Source organism: Paralichthys olivaceus, chromosome 6 (assembly GCF_024713975.1).
Source record: "Paralichthys olivaceus isolate ysfri-2021 chromosome 6, ASM2471397v2, whole genome shotgun sequence".
NCBI lineage: Eukaryota > Metazoa > Chordata > Actinopteri > Pleuronectiformes > Paralichthyidae > Paralichthys > Paralichthys olivaceus.
Window position 1 is genome coordinate 25,269,612 of NC_091098.1, and position 19,323 is coordinate 25,288,934.

Sequence of the window (19,323 nt, forward strand, 5' to 3'; positions counted from 1 at the left end):
AGCTTTTGGTTTTATGTGATTATTCGATTTGGTGAACTCATTTTTTTTTATTTTCTCTGTTTAGGGGTTTTCTCCACCAACAAGTTGACGCTTCCATCTGTATTTGTTTGTCTGGATTAGCAGGAACTATTCTTAACCAGGAACAGAAGCAGTAAAACTGTGGTGCGGATCTGGATCAGGGGATGAATTCAGAGAGATCGGGCGTTTTTTCAGTATTTTCCTTGATTTCTCAAAAAAATAGTTCAGGGACTGATATTTATGAGTGGGTGTACTTTGGTGCAGATCCAAGATATAAAAATCCGGATCAAGTGAATTTAAATGTGGTTACATGAGGGAAGTGTGGGGCCTTGGTCAAATTATTAATTCTGCTGTTATATTTTTATTTTAATATCTTTGTTGGTCTGTGAGCCTACGACTTCATGACCTGTCACATTAGTTGTACATCCATCCATCCATCTATCTATCTATCTATCCATCTATCTCTCTCTATCTATCTTTTTATGTTTGCAAACAAGAAATAGATGAATAAAACAAACAAAGTGGAAAAAGAGAAGTGTTGTTGTTGTTCTAGCATGTAGCTGTTAGCCACTCACTCAACTTCACCATATTTTCGGAGGAAGCCACGGTGAACGCCGCTGTGCCGCTCCGTTATAAAACCAGACCGCCGGTTATCTCCTCAGAACACAAAATCAGCTACGTGACTTTTTCTTTTCCTCTGACCACAAGAATTCGAGCCGATTCTGCCGAGGCCGCGGGATAAAACCCTCTCGTGTTCATTTTTAACTGCTTCATTTTCGCCGACAGGTTTTGATCAAGGTTACGGGGGTGGGGGGGGGGGCATACGGATCGTTAAACAGAAACTAGAACATACTGTTGTTGCTGCGAAGAGCTTGTGTTCGACGCTGCTCCAGCTACAGTGACTCCTCTGCTGCTCTTCCATTGTGTGGTCCCATGATGCCTCTCTGCCTGTGTGTCCATACATCATGTTTGTGCGTGCTGTACTAAAGCAGATCCCCTACAGAATAGGCTCCAGAGTGTCATCCGCACAGAGTTATCCCTCACCACTGGCTGACCGTGGCATTATTCCGATGGGGACTGTTTGACTAATAAGCATTTTCGCTTCACAAGTGCTGGCTCCAGTCAATGCTGCTGCTGCTGCTCTGGATATACATGCTGCATAGAGGACACCTTGAATTGGAAAAAGAAAGGTGGCCAACACTATTAAAAGCGCCCACTGGTCTGGAAAACACACTGTGATTTCATTACAAAAATCATATAATGGTCGTAAACACAATAAAAGAGTTGCACTTTTGCTCGGGGAATTTGCAGCGTATGTAGAAGAGAAACGGTCTCGTCTCCGGATTATTATTTCCCCTCTTTTTTCTTTTTTCTTTGACACGCTGCGCTTGAATGTGCACGATTTATCCTTTTGTTTGATTTCAATAATATAAAATGGCTGCAGAGGTAAACAAATACTTTACTGAGCAAACGTAGAGACAATCTAATAAAGAGATAATATAAACACTGTGTAGCTCTCGGTTTTAAAAGCGTTGTGTCATAAAGAGAAGCGGAGGCTCAACACATTGTCCACACATCAGTGGGTCAACCCAGAGTCAGTGATCCAGCCACACTCGCTGTGATTACTCTTTTTTTTTTTTATAAGTGTGCTGTTTTACAGGTATTTCCATTTCACTTTCAGAAAACTGCTGCAGAGGTTATATGACTATTATATAAATATAAAGGGAGCGAAAACAGAACTTTTGCTTCAGGATATCCTCAAGTTAAGTAGATTTATTTACAAAAACTTGGAGGTTCTGGATTCATAAGCAACAGTGCACAAAGAACATTCCACTGTGCAGTCTGAGGAGAAATATTATTATCTCCACCAGGGAGGTTGATCTGGGTTGATCGGTTTGTTCGTTAGCGGGAGTTTTGTGGATTTGTGGAGGGGTGGAGCCTAAACATTAATTGTATGTTAAGGGATCGTTGCAGCCCCTGATTTCTTAAAAAATATATTTTATAAGGGAACTGTTGGGCCTTGGTGGGGGTACTTTTATTTCCTTTAAGAGAACGTATCTGCTGCAGATTTAAAATAAATGTGTTGGGGGAAAAACTGTGTTTATTTGCTTTGTAGCCTCAAGTTGAATACATGTATTTTGAAAAACGAGTGGTTGTGGATTCCTGAGCTTATATATTGTTAAAGGAACCTTGCAGAGCGGTGCGCTTTGCATATTAACACTTCTCCTGTGCAGTCTGAGAAATATCACAAATATCTGCAATGGAATTCCTGTGCAGTGTGTTTCATGTTGACCCTGAATGGTCTGAGCCCCCTCACTGACCCCGTCTGTGCTGGTGGACACTGCATATTTTGCAGAAACCCATTAAACGCTCTATGATGCTACCTGAGCGTCTACCTCCCACACACAGTGGGAAAAAAATATACACACTGTAAAATGACCTCTTTCTCTCCGCTTGCTTTCTGCAGCAGTCGCACACTTACTTGCAAATTTGTTTTCTGTCTATATTAATATTTATGCCTGTGCTGTAAATAATATCTGTTGCATCCACCAAAACAAATCCACAGCAAATTCAATAAACTAATCCAACTCTGGATTCTGGAGTTCTGCCGCGAGTCGGGTCCGAGCCCTTCTGCCGCCGTTGCCACGTAAAGCAAGCGCTCACCTCGGGCCGACCACCCTGACAACCTCCTCCTCCTCTGTTGTCAGACGTCCCTGCAGAAGGGCTCGCAGCAGCACAGGGATTCAGTCTGTGGAGGTTTCCACCATCAGATGGTGCACAGCAGCGTCCCGCAGTCTCTCACGGCAGAGCTTTGGTGGAAGTTCAGCTCACAAGAGACGCCATCATTTGAAAAACATCTGTCACTCTGACAAATAATAAGTGCACAGGGCCTCCAGGGAAAAGGGAAGTGCAAGCTCCATATTTTATTTCTTTCTGTACAACACTGCGACTGACTGCTGTTTTTGTGTGTGGTGAACTGTACTTTACATCTAATGCAATTCATGCTCACACTGACAATTGACATTTTAAGGGCATTACCCTTGACAAGGCGACCTGGACAAATGAAAGGAAAAGGCAGGATGATTTATCAGGTGGGGGGGGGGGGGGGGCTGGCGAAATATTTTGATCTACATTTTTTTTCTTTTCTTTCCCCCCCCTGTGCTATTTGAAACGAATCCTGAAGACGCACACCACCACGCCCCCTGCTCCGGGCTGTGTGAGCTGTCTGCAGAATAGCCTGATGACCTGAGATCAGGTAGGGCTATATCTCCCCAGGGTGCTTGCAAAGCCAAGACAAGACTGCACTGCTCTCCTTTTTCTAATTCTGCCAGTTCCTCCTGGCTTAATTGAGAATTTGAACAAACAAATTAATCATTGCAGCCCATAAAAATGACAGGATTCATGCAGTAGCATTCTTCATTCTCTCTAATTTGTTGTGTGTTGTCGTCCTCCCACCCCTCTTCCCGCGCCTTTTCTCAAACCCCCACAGCATTTTTTGTGCTGAATCTGCTGGTTTACCCCCTTATGAAAATTACAAATACTTGTCAAGGTTAACGAGTTAATATTCTCATTCAATATTTATTTTATGGGCGAAAGAAAGCGTCTCCCTTCAGCGCGTCCTCTTCCAGAGCGAGGATGGGTTTGTTAATCAAAATGACAAGGACAGTGTCCTTTTGATAATCCCCTGAATCATCGAGAATAAAAAATGAACTTTATTAATCAGCGGCCTCTGATTAATTGTTATGAAGTGTTGCTCATCCATTTCCCCTGCATTTCCGTAATTTTCACAGAAGCCTAACAATCTCCCCAATGATTTGAAGCCTTTTGAGCTGGCGTTGCATTCAGCAGCAAAGCAATAAATAGCCGGGCAGCACAGTCTTCTTCCAGCATGAGCTTCTGCACAAAGACTTTCAGCAGAAACACACAATGCTTATTTACCCGCTCTGCTTACGGCGTGACTTTTTTTATTTAATCCAGCTTCTTTTTCACCTCTGCATAAAAAAAAAAAAAAAAAGAAAGAAAGGAAAGTGGCATTCACCAGAAACGTCAATACTGACACTAACATCAGTTTAGTAGCAGCCATCAGTCTGTTTTTATGTTTGCATCCAGCATCAATACTGGAGTTTCTGCCCACTTAATCCTTGAGTGTCACGCACGGATGTATTATCCATTGCTCTGCAGGTGGAAACAACGGTGCAGCTCAGAGCAAAACTTCATATCAGATCAAACATTAATGAGGAGGTGGTTGCAGTCAGTTAGTAAATGAAACCACCTCGTCAACAAAACAGAGAAGCACGAGCCCCTTTTTACTCTCTTGAAGAAGTGTGATGATTGAAGCTGCACATATTGATAATATCTATGATGAATATATAACATATACGTGGTTGGTGCGAGGTTGTGCTCATGACGTCCATGAAACAGGAACGTTCAACACCAGAAGGGCGTCTCTCTCTCTCTCTCTCTCACTCTTTTCCTTTCTGTCTCATCCAGACGTGCTACTACAGAGGATATTTCATGATACACCCATTAATCAGCAGCTTTCTGTGTTACCGTGTTTACCTGCAGTACAGTGCAGTCAAGTTATTGTGGGGGGGCGGGGGGGCGGGGGGTGTTTTTCCGGTCAGCGTGAGGAAATTATACATTTAACGAGTGCACGCTGTGAATTTCAGCCTCTTCCACAGATTTAAGGGGGCTGGGTGGCTCACATGCAATTAATTGTGGAGGTGTTTTATCCATCAGAATGAATAATTTAAAGGGAGTGTTAATAGGTATCCCAGACTTGGCCAAAGGAACGGAGACAAAGTGTTGTTGAGAGACGTTTCATTACTTTCCCTCTGATGCCGCTCTTCATTTGTTCTCCTGCGTCTTTTTAGGGTCACTGCAGTCACAATTAAGGACGGAGACAAAGCAATAACAATAATAAAACAGTATTCATTGTTATTACAATGCGAATACAGGGGAGAATACATCACGAGGAAATGTAAGATATCAACTGTACATGGCCATTAATTTGATTCATTTCAAAACCGGATCCGAGTCAAAATGTGAATCATTACAGCACAAACCCAGAAGTTAAACTTTCCCCATAAATAAAGGCGAGTGTGGTTCTCAGCACATGGGAACTCAAGTAAATCTGAGCCGCAGCTTCTTCCGCTGCAGAATTACCTTTGAGAAATCTGCTTTATGTTACATAAATTGTTAAGGGGAGGGCCATTAAAGCCACAATCCGTCTTTTCTCTTTTTTAATCCACATAAATGTTAAGTATATTCCGATAAATAACTGAGGACTTTGATTTAAACAAGAAAAATCGCACTATAATTAAAATAATGGTCGTATGTTGCAAACTTTAGTGTAAACAATCCTTTAACAGCAACAAACGATGTAAAGAAGCAGACGATCAGACTCTGAAAGTTAATGTTACCTCTGCGGAGGAGGTTGTGCTTTTACCCCTAGTTTGTCTATTTGTTGTTTTGTACGGTTGTTTGATTGTGAACAAGATTACGCAAACAATACACAACGGATGATGACGGGACTTGGCAGAAAGATGCGGTAAGTGTCAGGAAAGAAGCCATTTAATTTTGTTAATCACGTCTTCAACGAAGTAATTTAGGGCGTGTTTTCATCATAATTACTGATTTCCCAGGAAATAATTCCCAGATTTTGATGAAAAACAAAAATCAGGCACATTTTCAAGACTGGTATCGATCAGTGTGTGTAACGTGCTGCAGCTGGAATTGATTTAAGGAGACTTTCTAGTTTCTCAATATTCCAGCTTGGGCCTTAAAGTGACTGGAAGAGAATTATATGTATTCACAAGTTGAAAAGTTTTGCAGATACTCACTAATTCATCAAATTAAATGAATAAAATTATCTTGTCCTGAATTAACATATACTCTTTAAACACAAAAACCACAGTTCCCCTTGAGAGAAGTGTTAAATTGATGATGTCTGAGAGCTGATCTCAGGACGGCTTTGACTGATCCTTCCTCTCATTCTGTGTGTGTGTGTGTGTGTGTGTGTGTGTGTGTGTGTGTGCGTCCTCTGGTGGGACACATTGTGAACCTCATTGACAACATGCACAGAGGCACGACATCAGAAAGAAGTCGTCTCTGTCGGCTGCATTAAAAGAGACGTCCACATGCTTCCCCATCCTTCACACTTTGTGTACACGCAGGCCACATAATAAATTAGCCAAGGTGACGACTCTCGTTTCGACAACCATCGGAGACAAGGACATTTGGAGAGAGAGAGAAAAGAAACTAAAAAAAAAATTTAAAAAAGACGCACCGGGGATGTGTCGCGAGGTTTCCCCCCCCAAATTTAAAGAGTCAATTCAGACGAGATACTGCAAAATTATTTTTCTGACACTATCCTTCCTCCCCTCTGTAACATGCGTGTGTTAATTTTTCACAAAAGGATTCACAAATACATGAGATCCTTTGTGCGGTTCCTTCAGATGGAGATCTATGGCGTTGTGAACAAAAGACACTCCTTCAATGACAAGTGCCAAGTACATCAGCCAGTCCTCCTTTTCAAGTAATTCCAACCCTGGCTATTCAGGGTTTGCCCTGTGGCGAGACCGAGCACTTCGTTCTCCAGAAATAGCCATAGCTCATCTTTCACAAGGACTCAGGTCGTCTTATCACGGGGAGAGAGGTTCATTTGAATTTCTGTCTCTTCAATATGCCTGGCAATCATGATGGCCGGTTAATATTGAAGTATGGGGAATGCTTGGTGTTGTTCTCCCCCCAGGCTCCGTGGCAGGCACAAAGAACTTGTAACTTGCCATCAAATATCTTATCACATGACTTTATCTGCCAGCAGCGGCAGGCAGCTGCACCTGAGCGGCTCATCGTCGTCGTGATCCACCACACGTTTGCTCTTTCCTGCCCTGATAGCATTCAACACGGTTTATCTGCACAAACAAAACATTTTTTTTTTTTTCGCACTGAATGCTGAAGTGCTGGAGGCTGAAAGCTCAATCATTTTTTACGCCACTGGCTAAAGACAAAGACTCGGTTTGCTTTGCCCGGCTTCGTGTTTATTTGTTGTGCACCGCACTTCGTGAAATCTGAATTTCCCCTTTGTTCCCTGTTCACAGCAGAAAAGCAAAATTGGCTTACTACATTTAATTAACACCCGAACACACCTTGACAACTTCTGCATGACACTCACTCAGCTAAAATCCTCTTGGAATAACAAAAAAAAAAAATCTGCACTTCAACTGAGAAGAGAGGCGTTTTTCTTGATAAATTTAAGATAAAGGACGTGGCAGTCATTTTCTCCCGTGACATATTTGTTCTTTAACAACAAATCAATGGCTGTGAAAGCTTGGCACCTGAATACAGAACAATGGGGAGATGAAGCGAAGATTGTCTTCATTAGGCACATTAATATTCATAGAAAGTAGAAAATCTGACACCGCGGAGGACTTGGTAACCTTTTCTCATATTAGATTTTTTTTTTTCAACTTCTTAACACAATTAAAGTCCAGCAATGACTTAATTAATGCGGCTTTCTGTCAGGCGCTTTAAAGAACTGTCAATTTGGCCTGGGTCTGCCTGTCAGCAGGGAAGAAAGACAGTCATCCCACTCTTACGGGAGACAGTCGGAATCACAGTGCCGGATAAAGTCACATTTTCAGACACCTTGCCAAATTGATTCTTTTAAGGGTTTTCTTGCAGATTACCATTTCTTCCCTCCCGTCTCTTATTCTGCACGAGTGTCAAATCTGAGAGAGAAATCTAAATTCAGTTTTAGGTTCTGGTTATTGCCTATTGTTCAGGTAGCAGCTGATACCCTGTTAAAGTGATGTGAATGAAGCCTTTCTTGGGCACGACGGTGGCCTCAGAGATTCGGATCAGCTCAGACACTGGCAACAATATGTTGGAATCAGCAACAATAGCTCAGTTAATCATTTGCACGAAGTTATTTAATCACGGTTTACATTTTTTAACGATATTTCATCACGACAGAAACATCAGTAGTGTGTCATCTGGGTCGAACGGTGGGTTTCCTGGTAAATCAGCCTTATGTGGAACGAGGCTGGTGCATTTCCCCTGGAACCAGAACTGTCGTCAAGTGGGAGCCACAGGCTGTCCAAACAAGATGACAGTGCAAATGTCTGCTGCTAATGACTGATTCTCCTCTCGCCCGGGTTTTTGATCAAAAAATAGCTTCTTCTCCTCGCTGCTTCCGAAATGGCAGAGACCAAAATTGAGGTAATGGCCCTCAGTGAAGGAGCCGACACGGCTGCAGGATCTTCTATCACTCTGACCGAGATCAGTCGCACGTTATCGTAAAGCGAGCTGAGGGTTTTCAAGAAACACTGAATTATAACGCAGGGACTAAAACATGCACAGTATTTGTTGCAGGTCTCTTTATAAATGTAAAATGAAGAGATGCACCTCCACCAAGAGGGGTCATGACCTCAGGAAGGAGTAGAGCGGATCTGGATAAAGAAGCGGACGCAGGAATGTTTCAACATCTTATCTAATTTCCAAAAACTATACGTGGGACCTGATCTCAACAGTCTGCCGTCTCCGAGCGCCCTTCTAGTTAAACCAAACGGCGTAAAACCAAAGTATCGATGTCCCGCCAATACAAGCGTTTGACTAATAGCGAGTTAGTTAATCATAACGTTTTTTTATAGGAACATATACCCAATTAAAACCCGAACATGAGCCAACCACCAGGGGGCGATCGAGACAATTCAGCCTCACTCGTCGTTAGCTGCCACTTCCTTCATCTCCACACAATGTGACGCAAAAACCTATTCTAGCGAAGCCCCCCCTCCCCTCCCCCCATATTTAAATTATAAACCTGCAAACGAGCAACACACCTATAATACGGAGAGAGAGAGAGAGAGAGAGATAAACGCATGCAGTCACAATCGGATTTCAACACTCGTTTTCTCATCTATCCGCTCGGTGTGACCGGGGGGGTTCATTCGGTGCCATTCTCTGAACCAGTACCTGTGATCATCCTGCAGGAGGTGTAACTGGCTTGGCAGGTGTGCTGCCGCTGGGAAACAGATTAAAATAGTCAGGGTTCCTTTCAAGGCTTGTAGAGAAAACAATGGAGGCTTCACAAGGTAATCATGCCATTATATGAGACGGAGGGACTAATTGGAATTATACTAGAACAGGCAGGAGCTCATTAAAACCTTGAGCACTACCTCATGATAAACAGTCACTTTAAGGGTTGGCACTAATATGATGAGGCAAAGTCTTTATTTCTCACTTTCCAATGAACACATCTGATGTTTAAGCTCCTTATACTCACTCAGCAGGTATCGCGTGGAATGTAAGACTCTTTAATTACCACTGGAAATTAGTAGTGTGGTTATGTGGAGAGCTTTTGTCATCTTGCAGAAACACTGACTTGCGATGATGCCGTGCCGTCTCTCGAGGTCTGCATCATTTGGAAATTCTCCCGACATGATCGCCCCGTGCTTTTCATACTACTTTTCATATTAAAATGTTCACATTTTGTCATCTGCTTTTCAGCGTGCATTCTATCATTGCAAATTGAACCGTGTGTTAATATATTAATTGTTCAACTTTGCTCATTACAGCCCTATAAAACTTCCCCCGATACAAAACCACAATAACGCAGCGAGCTTGTTATGTGCTCTGACAACCCGTGATTAAAATCGGACTCGTTTTGCTTGATGAGAAATTGGCTTTACCCAAAATAACTTTATATCCCTCTGCTTTCCAACACAGTTCATTAGCTCCATCTTGCTCAGGCAGGATTCTTTGTGCCATTTTGACTGTATTCAAATCTCTTTAATGCCATCTCATGTTTAAAGACTGGCCATAAATCCCATATCAGTTCTTAATGACCACTGCCGGCCAGCCAGTAATATGTCATTGTTCGCAGGCGATCACCCAGCGGGGAATAGACCATGCCAGTCTTTGTAATTGCACACCCAGAAAGATTTATATTGCCATTATGCACACCCATAAGAAATAATTCAAACATATCATTGAAAAAAACAGCCTGCACATTGCTGATCCCCAAATCTCCACTGAGCATCTCGCTAGTATAATATTCTACTGCCTCTGCTAACATGGCTTTACGGTCTCCTAGTAAAGATGTCTTGAACGCTCATATTCCATGTCTATTTATTAGCAATACTGTTTCTCCATCTGCAGGGTGCTTTGCAGGAGTATGCAAAGGCGGTATAGAAAAATGCAAGGTGTCATATAACTGCTAGAGCACTACAGTAGCTAAGTGGCTGGAATATTCCTCAGACATCAATCAGCTGGTGCAATATGCATCCTAAACAAACTCCTCCATGTGCTCCCCCTCCCCCCCCCACCCCCACCCCACCCTGTAAATGCCCGCAATCCTTGGATGGCTCTGAGATGTGGTGATTGAAGACGCAGTTAGCCAAACTCCCCAAGTGTGCCGCCGCAGCTTTGTTGTGCAGCCTGTCCTGGTTCCTCCTGAGAGGGGAGGCAGGTGTAGGCTGACGCAGGTTTGATCACCTTGGTGAATGTGGACGTAAGTGGCTCCTGCGTGTCCCCGGGGAGGACAACAGCAGCCAACTGCAGAAGGACGAGTGTTTGACTTGGGCTAATGAATTGCCTGGTTGAACAGAATTACATCATGCTTGTTTTCTTTAAAGGGATTTGACAGGTACTCAAATACGCCGGTTGACGTTATAATTTAAACTACGACACCACGCGAGGGTGCCGATGGAAAGTGTTGCTGTGGATTGATAAGAATGTTACGTCGCTCACGACGCGCCGCATGTTTATTCATGAAAAGCTCACATTAAGTGAAACGCTCTACCTCGTGTTCTTGAAATTTAAGAACATCTGCAGCCATCAACGCCAGAACAATGGCAGCAGCCTCCTCTTCCCTTCGTTTTTCTCTTTGTCCCTGGCTAGGGGGCCGGAGAAGTGGAGGGGAAGGTGAAATGCCTTGCTGAAGTCAGCCATCAAAAGCAGGCCAGTCATGCAGACTCCTGTTTCAGAGTCTACTGAGACCGCTCCCAGGGACTCTTTGTTCCTTTTCTAGCAGACTGCTGCTGTCTCCACGCTCAGGGGGCTCACTCACCAGTGACAGCCACAGTCAGATCATATCCACACAATCAAATACAGTTTTATTAGATCTGTCTTGCAGAGCGGCACTCCACTGCAAAAACATGTTTTGTTCTCTTTAACCTATTCCACCGGGGACACAAACCAACAGTGACACTGTCATTTGTGAGCAATGCAGTATGACTCCCTTGTGGTACAAATGTCAGATTATACCGTGCAGTACTAGTTATCCTCCCTAAATATAGCCTCTCTGGTATCATAGCCTGTCGCAAGAAATTCATGGCTTCGCACACATGGCCTTTAGTGGAACCCAGACACTGTCACAAACCTTAAGAAGTCGCCACAATGAGACTAATTGTAAATTCATATCCGTCTGCAAACTCCTTGTAATTCTGAGAAGAGAGGCACCTGCCCCCAGCTTGATCCTGGCTCGTAATGTGTGATGTGCACTTTTCAGTCCCTGTAGATATCAAATTGATTTGCACATGGAATTGCCACCTCTTATTAAGCTGGCATTTAAATGGCGTATTAGATTTGAATAGGCGCGTGTACTTGGAGGTATGAGATGGTTTTAACCAGGCTTAAAGCCACCGAAAAAACACACTTAATCCCGATCATTGTTTGGTCACTGTCAATCTGATCTGATCTGCCCACGACCACCGAGCCCCGACGAGGGACGGCAGCTGCATCTTCAGAATAATCGCACCTCATTGAGACAATTGTCGTTGGACACAAAATGGAGATTAAGCTTAAACCCAGTTTCATTCCCGGACTAAATATAGCCAATAATGATAATAATAAATAACTCTACCCAATAATGATTGGAGGATGGAGAAGTGGTAGCGAGGTCCTGCCGATACGTGCGCTCAACCAATCGAGGGTCAGTCTCAGCTGTCAGTCATTTTACCCAGTTTTTAAATCTTTAAATAACTTATTAAAACCAAACTTATCAGAATTATCGACACTTAAACAAACAAAGTGATTAGAAGAAACTAAATGAACCTAATCTTCCTCGGACCCCAAGATAAATAACAGCTAGCTAATATGGTGCATTATCCTAATATCATGAACGAAACAATCTTTGAGAATTTTTTTGTGTTGGTCCATATCTCATCCTAGAAGCTGGATTCAGTCACATGTTCGCTAAAATGTGAATCATTGGTTTAGCCTGAGAGGAGCTACGAAGCTAAATAGCTGGACGTTATTTCTTGAGCCACATCTGGAGGAAGACGAAGCGTCAACATCTGGCCCCTGAAATTGATGCGGGCATTGAATCATTCCTTCCAAGTAGAAACACAAATGACACCTAATTTAACGTCCACAGCTCCACTACCTGATAATCTTAAGGGTTTAACCGCAAACATATTCTCATTTTAATTATTACCCCTTGTTAAGTCTTTGTTTTTTATAAAAATGTGTATACATTTTCTATAGCCATGAAAATTCAGTTTTATGGAGAGTTACTGCTGGGAGGTCAAACCAGAGCTGCACATCAGAAACTCTCTATGTGAAATGAAAGCAGTTAATGATCTGAAGGTTCTGAAAACCAAAATCGCTGTGACGTGATCACGAGCTGCTTGTTTTTCTTTCTCCTCTCACACGGATTAGAGTAATTCATGGGATTTTCATGGGAAAGAACTGAACACAAACAAGCAGGTGAGATCATAGCAACACAGTGAACACAAACACAGTGAGTCCGTGGGAGCAGCGTTCTCATGACAGTCGCCTGACCGGTATCGCTCAGATCCCGTGAACTGAGCGTAAGTGGGAGACAACTCGTCATGCACCGTTAGAAACTGTCACTCAGAGAGGACGTGTTTAATTCACCTGAAGGTTCAGAAAAGTTTTATATCACATTTAAGACTTTTGTACAAAAACATCTTCAGTCTGTGGGTAATAAATAAAATCCTTATCATTATTAAAACACCAAAAAAAAAAGACTCCAGCGTACATCACGTCTGATTTTGAAGACCAAAGACTAAAACTTAAAACCATAAAGAAGAATTTTTTAAAACAATAATAATCTTGTATTATATTATTACTGACAAGAAATCATCCAAAGCAGCATATAGCTTCTTTTTTTTTTTTTTTTCTCCTTTTCAGACATCCAGCCCTATAAATAATCAAGGCCTTCTCTGATCCCTCCGAGTAATTATCTGTGTTCTCTGACAGCCACAGGCAGCAGCAAACTGACAGGCCTCCATGAGGGAGATGTTGTGTAAATTTTATGAGTGACAAAGGAGATTAGTAGAGTGACTTTGTACATGTAACTTTGACCTCCTTGGAGCCGTGCATGCAGGGAGGTGAACGGGAGGCGGGAGGGGAGCCGCCCCGAGGACTCTGTTTCATTTTGAGCCAAATTTCCATCCAACACTCGGGATAAATATCCACCGACTAATTCCACCAACGTCCGTCCGAGACGCAGATATCGCCAACCGCTCATCTCATCGGCTTCACAGGTGGTCCAGGGAAGTGCAGTTAATTTAAAATGAGTAAAAATTTAATAAACATGCGACCAGCACTTTGCACCAGACAGTAGGGGCGGAGCCTTTAGTCTGTGGACGCAGTTGTACATCTCGTCTTCTACGTCCACGGGTCGACCACAGCAGCGGTCGACAACCAAAAGTCGAAATTCGAGCTGATTTATAGACGTTTTATTGTGAAATGTTCGAATTGCGGTCTAAAGATTGTGTCGGCTGCTTAACAACCGGCAAAAAGCTCAACTTGTTTAATAATACAGCAAATTCAGGGTCATTTTATGAATGAGACTGACTATATGAAATCTTTCCCTGCAGATAAACCAGGTAGGATGAGCATAAAGTGTTCTAACTTCACTCCGCAGTGTTTTTGGACGACTCACACAACACAACATTACAAACAGACGGGTTTTATGTTCTGAACAGAGTCGAGGAAGAGAAAAATTAATTTATATTACGGTGAACAATGTTGATCGGACAACAGCGATCTGAGGTCAGAGCTTCTTGCGTACGTCAGGAATCTCAGGCATTCGTCCCAAAGTGTGTTTACATGAGTGTGTTGTCATATTTCGGCAGACGGTCGGGGTATTGTGTTGAATTTGGGTGAAAGCAGCACTTTTCCACAGATACAGTGATTCCAGGCACTCATCAGTTGAATAGCAACCTGCCGCAACGATTTCTGTCTCTGAAAACTCCCCCGTTATCAAACTCCTATTGTGCGCCGCCGCCGACCGACTAACCCCGAGCATTCTTCGCTCTGATTTTCCATTGATGCCGTTTCATACAACGACTCTGCACGGGAGAGGCTTTCGTCCCCGTAATTACAGGGCCTGTGATTTCAGCACATACGTATGTCTTGCATCCAGCTCTGTGATTGTCAAGGAGGTTTGACGGAGGCATCGAGCACGAGCGAGTGAAAGGGAACACGCCATCACACCCTTCTGTTTACTTCTGAGTGTCAGAGGGCTGATGTCACCCTGAGAGGGAACAGAAGAGCTGGGCCTCGGCAGATTCCTCCACGTCTCTCGCTCTCCGTCTGCCTGCCTGCCCGTCTCTCTGCGGACATGTTGTGGGAAGCGACGATAACAGGGCGGCGCGCGGGGTTCAGCGGCCGTGCAGCGTTGCAAATCTCCCTGGCCATCTCGCACGGCTCACGCTGTTCAAACAGGTTCCACGCCGGCTTGTGTCTTGTCTTGTCAAGTGGCTGACATTCTGATTTAATCAACATCCACGCCTGCCAGAGGAATTAGATCACTATCAAAAATGCACAGGGAGCACCATGTCCCTCACTTGTCAGAACCAAACTCATCTGCTCATTTATTTATTACATTCTCCATGAGGAGGAGCATTGTCGCGCTGTGTGGGCTTAAGGTTGCCTGTCCTTGGTGCTTTGTTAAACTTGGATGAGCCCCGGGGACTTCTTTAATTTTTATCTCCGACTCACCATCATATTGAAAACACATAATGGTGGTCCGGAGAAGAAAAACAAACACGGCATTCCTTCCGCCTCTCTTCTGAAACATCCGCTGCAATCTTGTTCCCCACTATGTTTTAATTTCCATCCTGTCTGCTTAATAAATCTGAGGGCCAGGTACTCCAAATAGATACTGAGACGCTCTTTGTCTTTTTTTATTTGACGAATGACTCGGAAATGTTTGGACACGCACGTTGATTGTGATTCCCACGGAACGCCACGCCTCAAGTTGCTCCCTTGTTTTTTAGTTTGCCGTGGTGATTAAAATAAATGGGTAGGTTGAGAGCATGCTGGCAACGCGACTGAGAGCAGCGTGATAATGTAGTAAGAGCTGAAAGAGACTGATGTTGTTGTGTTCACTTGATGGTATCAACGTTACTCCGCTCCTTCCCTAGATGGAGATCTCTCCTGTGGTTATGTTGGGTACAGGTCTCTTCATTAAATCCCATTTCTTTCTTCAACAATAAAAAAAGAATGGGACGATTGTATTTCCCAGTGATCGCCCCCCCCCCAAAAAAAACCCGTCCATTTCATTTGGCGTTTAACAGAATTACTGAGCTCTGATGTTTCCTGTGTATCACTGCAGGGAGGAGGGGTGGTTCAGTGTTGTATGAATTATCAGTGGGAGGACGGCAGCAGCAGCGGCGGCGGCGGCGGCGGTGGTTTAGCTGAGCTGAAGAGATTCAGATTGAGATGTCCACTCACGGCTCACTGGGTTGATATTTCCATCATCGACAGCAAAGGAGACTCTGACAGTTGGGCTGCACAAAGCCAGCTGTTTTCATGGTTTGAAGCGTCCTGAACGTGCACGCGAGTTGAAGGATTGGTAGGAGATTATTAACCAAAGTGACACCCAGAACACGGGCATCCACAGTTGGAAAATCACTGGCTCTCTCCCTCTCTCCGTCTCTCTCTTTCTCCCTCCATCGTTCTTTTTCTCGCTCTCTAATTTTGGAGCTGCGGCAAAGTGCTCCGGCATGTTTGCATCAAAAGTCCCAAATTGAAAAGTGTGATAAGGTAGAAGGGGAAACATTAAAAATAGATAAACACACATCTGTGGACTAATCTGGACAAAACAAACAAACAAACAAGAAAAAAAGAAAGCGAACAAAGACGATCACAGATCCTCGAGAGATCTGAGAGGAAGAGAAGCACAGGTTTGATCCAGCGACAGATTGATGTCACGAAATGATTGTATGATTTCCGACGTGTTCAGACACATGAATCCAAACTGTCTGACCACATCTGGTCTCCATCAACAGACGGTGTCGAGCAAGTTCACCGACGAGAAACAAACCGGGAAATTAACCGCATTTAGTTTGACGATGATGTTTTGTTAAGTAAATCTTTCAGGTTATGAGAATGATTCAGTTCTAAACTTGTTTGTGGGGTTTAATTACGTTTATACATTCATTCAGTAATTATCTATAGCGCTGCCCATGATGCCTTCTTTATAATGCTGAACAATAGCAGAAGTGGGAAAGTGAAAACGATGACGTTCATTTAGTTTGAAGTTAAAAACATAATTATACAACAAAGAAGGGAACCAGTTCATCCACTGACAGAGACTCGTCTCTGCCCAACTGACGACAGCCCCACGCCCGAAAGTCAATCAATCACGCATTGTGTGTGACAGACGTACGGTATGTCGGACACATTCTTTTAGCGAGCTCCTCAAATTACCCTGTGAAACCATAACTAAACCAGATCAAATGGAAACAACAGAGCAGAGTCTCATAGACGACGATATCATTGTCGAACTGAAAGAAAACACATCTTTGTTTTAAAGTTAACACAAAGTTAATAATTGTTTTGTTGTGAATAAGTCAAAGCAAGTCTCTACAAAGAAATTCATATTTCACGGGGAGCAAAGTTTCTACAAGTGGAAGTTAATCATTCATGGTCCCAGATTTAATTTCCCACATTGGGCATACACTACATTCAAATCTCTACAACATAAAACCAGAGAGACTTTTTTTTTTTTATATACGTTAGATTTGAAAATATAAACAACTTGCTTTACTTAGTGAAACAGGCAGAAAACATTACAAAGCTGAGAATGTTGTTTTCTGTGAATTTAAATGTATTGATTACTTAGAATGATGCATGTTTACTTTTATTACTATGATTAATTTTGGTCTGAGCTCCTGAGGGCCACAACCTTAATCGATGCACTCACAGTGTTTCCAAAAACATGTTTTTTTACTTTACTATACTACTACGGAGTATTATTATGCGTCAGTTAGTTAAAGGTCTGTTGAAAGTGGGAGCTTCACTTCTCCACTGTTCTTTTACCGAGGTCAAGCTTGGGTCTAAAGCAAAACATTTTAAGGAACTAACAATTTATTAACCTTCAGCAGCATCTCTTATATATATAAAAAAAAAAAAAAAGGTATTTGACTTCCTGCATCCTTCCCAGGCCTGTGTGGGAGTGAAAATACTATATTGCTCTTGGAAGAATCCTCACGTTCTTCTCAGATTGAGCATCTAAAAACCTCACAGAGAAGAAAAAGAAAAAATCCGGAGGTTTGGGGAGAAATGAAAACCCCCAGCGCTGCTCACTCATCTAAGAAACATTAAATGTACGGTTTGTTTACCCGCATGTGCACTTATGAATCCCAGGGGTGCCACAACCTGTGTATAACTCACCCTTAGGGCCTCGGAGTATTTTTCACTATGAAATGAAATTTTATAGCATGCGAGATTAGCCGACACTAATGCAAGGTCAAAAATAATAGAATCAATAGGCAGGCTTGGCGATGTTAACATTTACAGAAAATAATGGGCTGAAAAGCGCTGTTGACAACAGAATGAAATGAGTCTCTGCAGAATTCTTATTGATGGCTTTTCATTATTTCTAATAATTTGACTTTCTGTTGTGTGCTGTTGCCGGGGGTATGGCCCTCGCTGTGGTGCCACGGTTCATCTATGTGTGCGAAGGTGTCGCTCTGTGTGTGTGTGTGTGTGTGTGTGCACTTTTATTTGTGCGAGTGTAAGCATGTGGACGTGCGTTTGTGCTTTTATGTGTAACCGCACATGTTTTATGGTCAATAAACTGCTATTTTCCGCCCAAAGTCGTTGGGTGGCTGATCAGATCTCTGGCTGTAATGCAGCGGCGGCAGTTTGGAAGACGAATCTCTGCAGATCGGCCAACTTTGTCGACTCGGGGGTTGGTCTCACGTTCAGAAACATCTCAAATCGCAGAAAGTTTTTTTTTTTTTTTTTTTGCATCGACATCATCAAATGAAGTGTCCAAGATAAACCTAAATGAGTGTTCTCTGTGACCCCATGTTTTATAGCCTCTCGGAGTATTTGCAGTATCTGCAGCTAATTCAAGTGTGATTACAGGGGGGGGGTCTGCGATCCCTCTCCAATATAATCCCACTCCCTGCTATTGTCTTTCCCTCAGACTAATGAAAATAATGGTTATGAATGTTTTTGGTGCACTTTGATTGTCACATCAACTGTTTTTATTGCTGTCATTATGGTTTAACATCGCACTGTTAATTCTGTTAATTAAAAAGCTGATTGCTTTTGCTAGTCTGTGATCTCCATTTGGCGAGTCCATATGGTAGAGATTGCTCGTTGTAAATTTCAATGAAGCCTTATCACAGCGTCGCTTTGTATAATCAAGCCACACAAATGCTCCGAGTGTCTCGAAACCGCCGTCGTCATCCTCCCTCGCAACTCGTCCGCAACTTCTTTCAAAGTATCGTTTCAGCAAACTGCTTCTGTTTGGAATCGTTACGGAGATTACGAGGGTCGTTAAATGCACGCGGTACAGTACATGATATCTGGTTACATTACAGCGAGCGCCCCAGTCTGAGATGACCACGCTTAATGAAATAATTTACTGAAAATGCAAACTGTCAGAATCTAGATGGACGTTATAAAAAAAAAAGAAATGAGGTGTATTTTACACACCAGGAGGCTGGAACACCTCAGACACAGTTTCACGTACCTTTGTTTGCTTCTGTGAAAAGTCTCCTGATCTGATCCTCCGTCTCCGAGTGAATCCCTTAAAAAAAAAAACAGATTTGTTCTCATAAGCATCACAATATAAATATATAATATATCACATGAAGAGCACAGCGACAAATTGGCTGAGCAAGAAAAACCTCTTCAGTTTGCTAGAAATTAAAATCCAAACTTGTGCCAATGTTAACACAAGCATGTTTCCTGCATCTGTCCAGGTTTGTACGTAAGGACGTGAGAGTGTGGCTGCACTGGACGTTGCTAAACTGGGGATTAAAATACCATCGGCACGTCTTCACGACATCGTGGTCTGGCCAACTGCAA

The 19,323-nt window shown here is 42.9% G+C and overlaps 1 protein-coding gene across 1 annotated transcript in view; it reads right to left on the reverse strand.

Moving 5' to 3' along the window:
* Nucleotides 1-19,323, reverse strand: part of LOC109640484 (teashirt homolog 2) — a 98,041-nt gene that overhangs the window by 50,420 nt on the left and 28,298 nt on the right. Inside the window, exon 3 of the mRNA XM_069526676.1 lies at nucleotides 18,986-19,042. The gene's annotated coding sequence lies outside the window, so the exon portion shown is untranslated. The remainder of the gene's footprint in view (nucleotides 1-18,985; nucleotides 19,043-19,323) is intronic.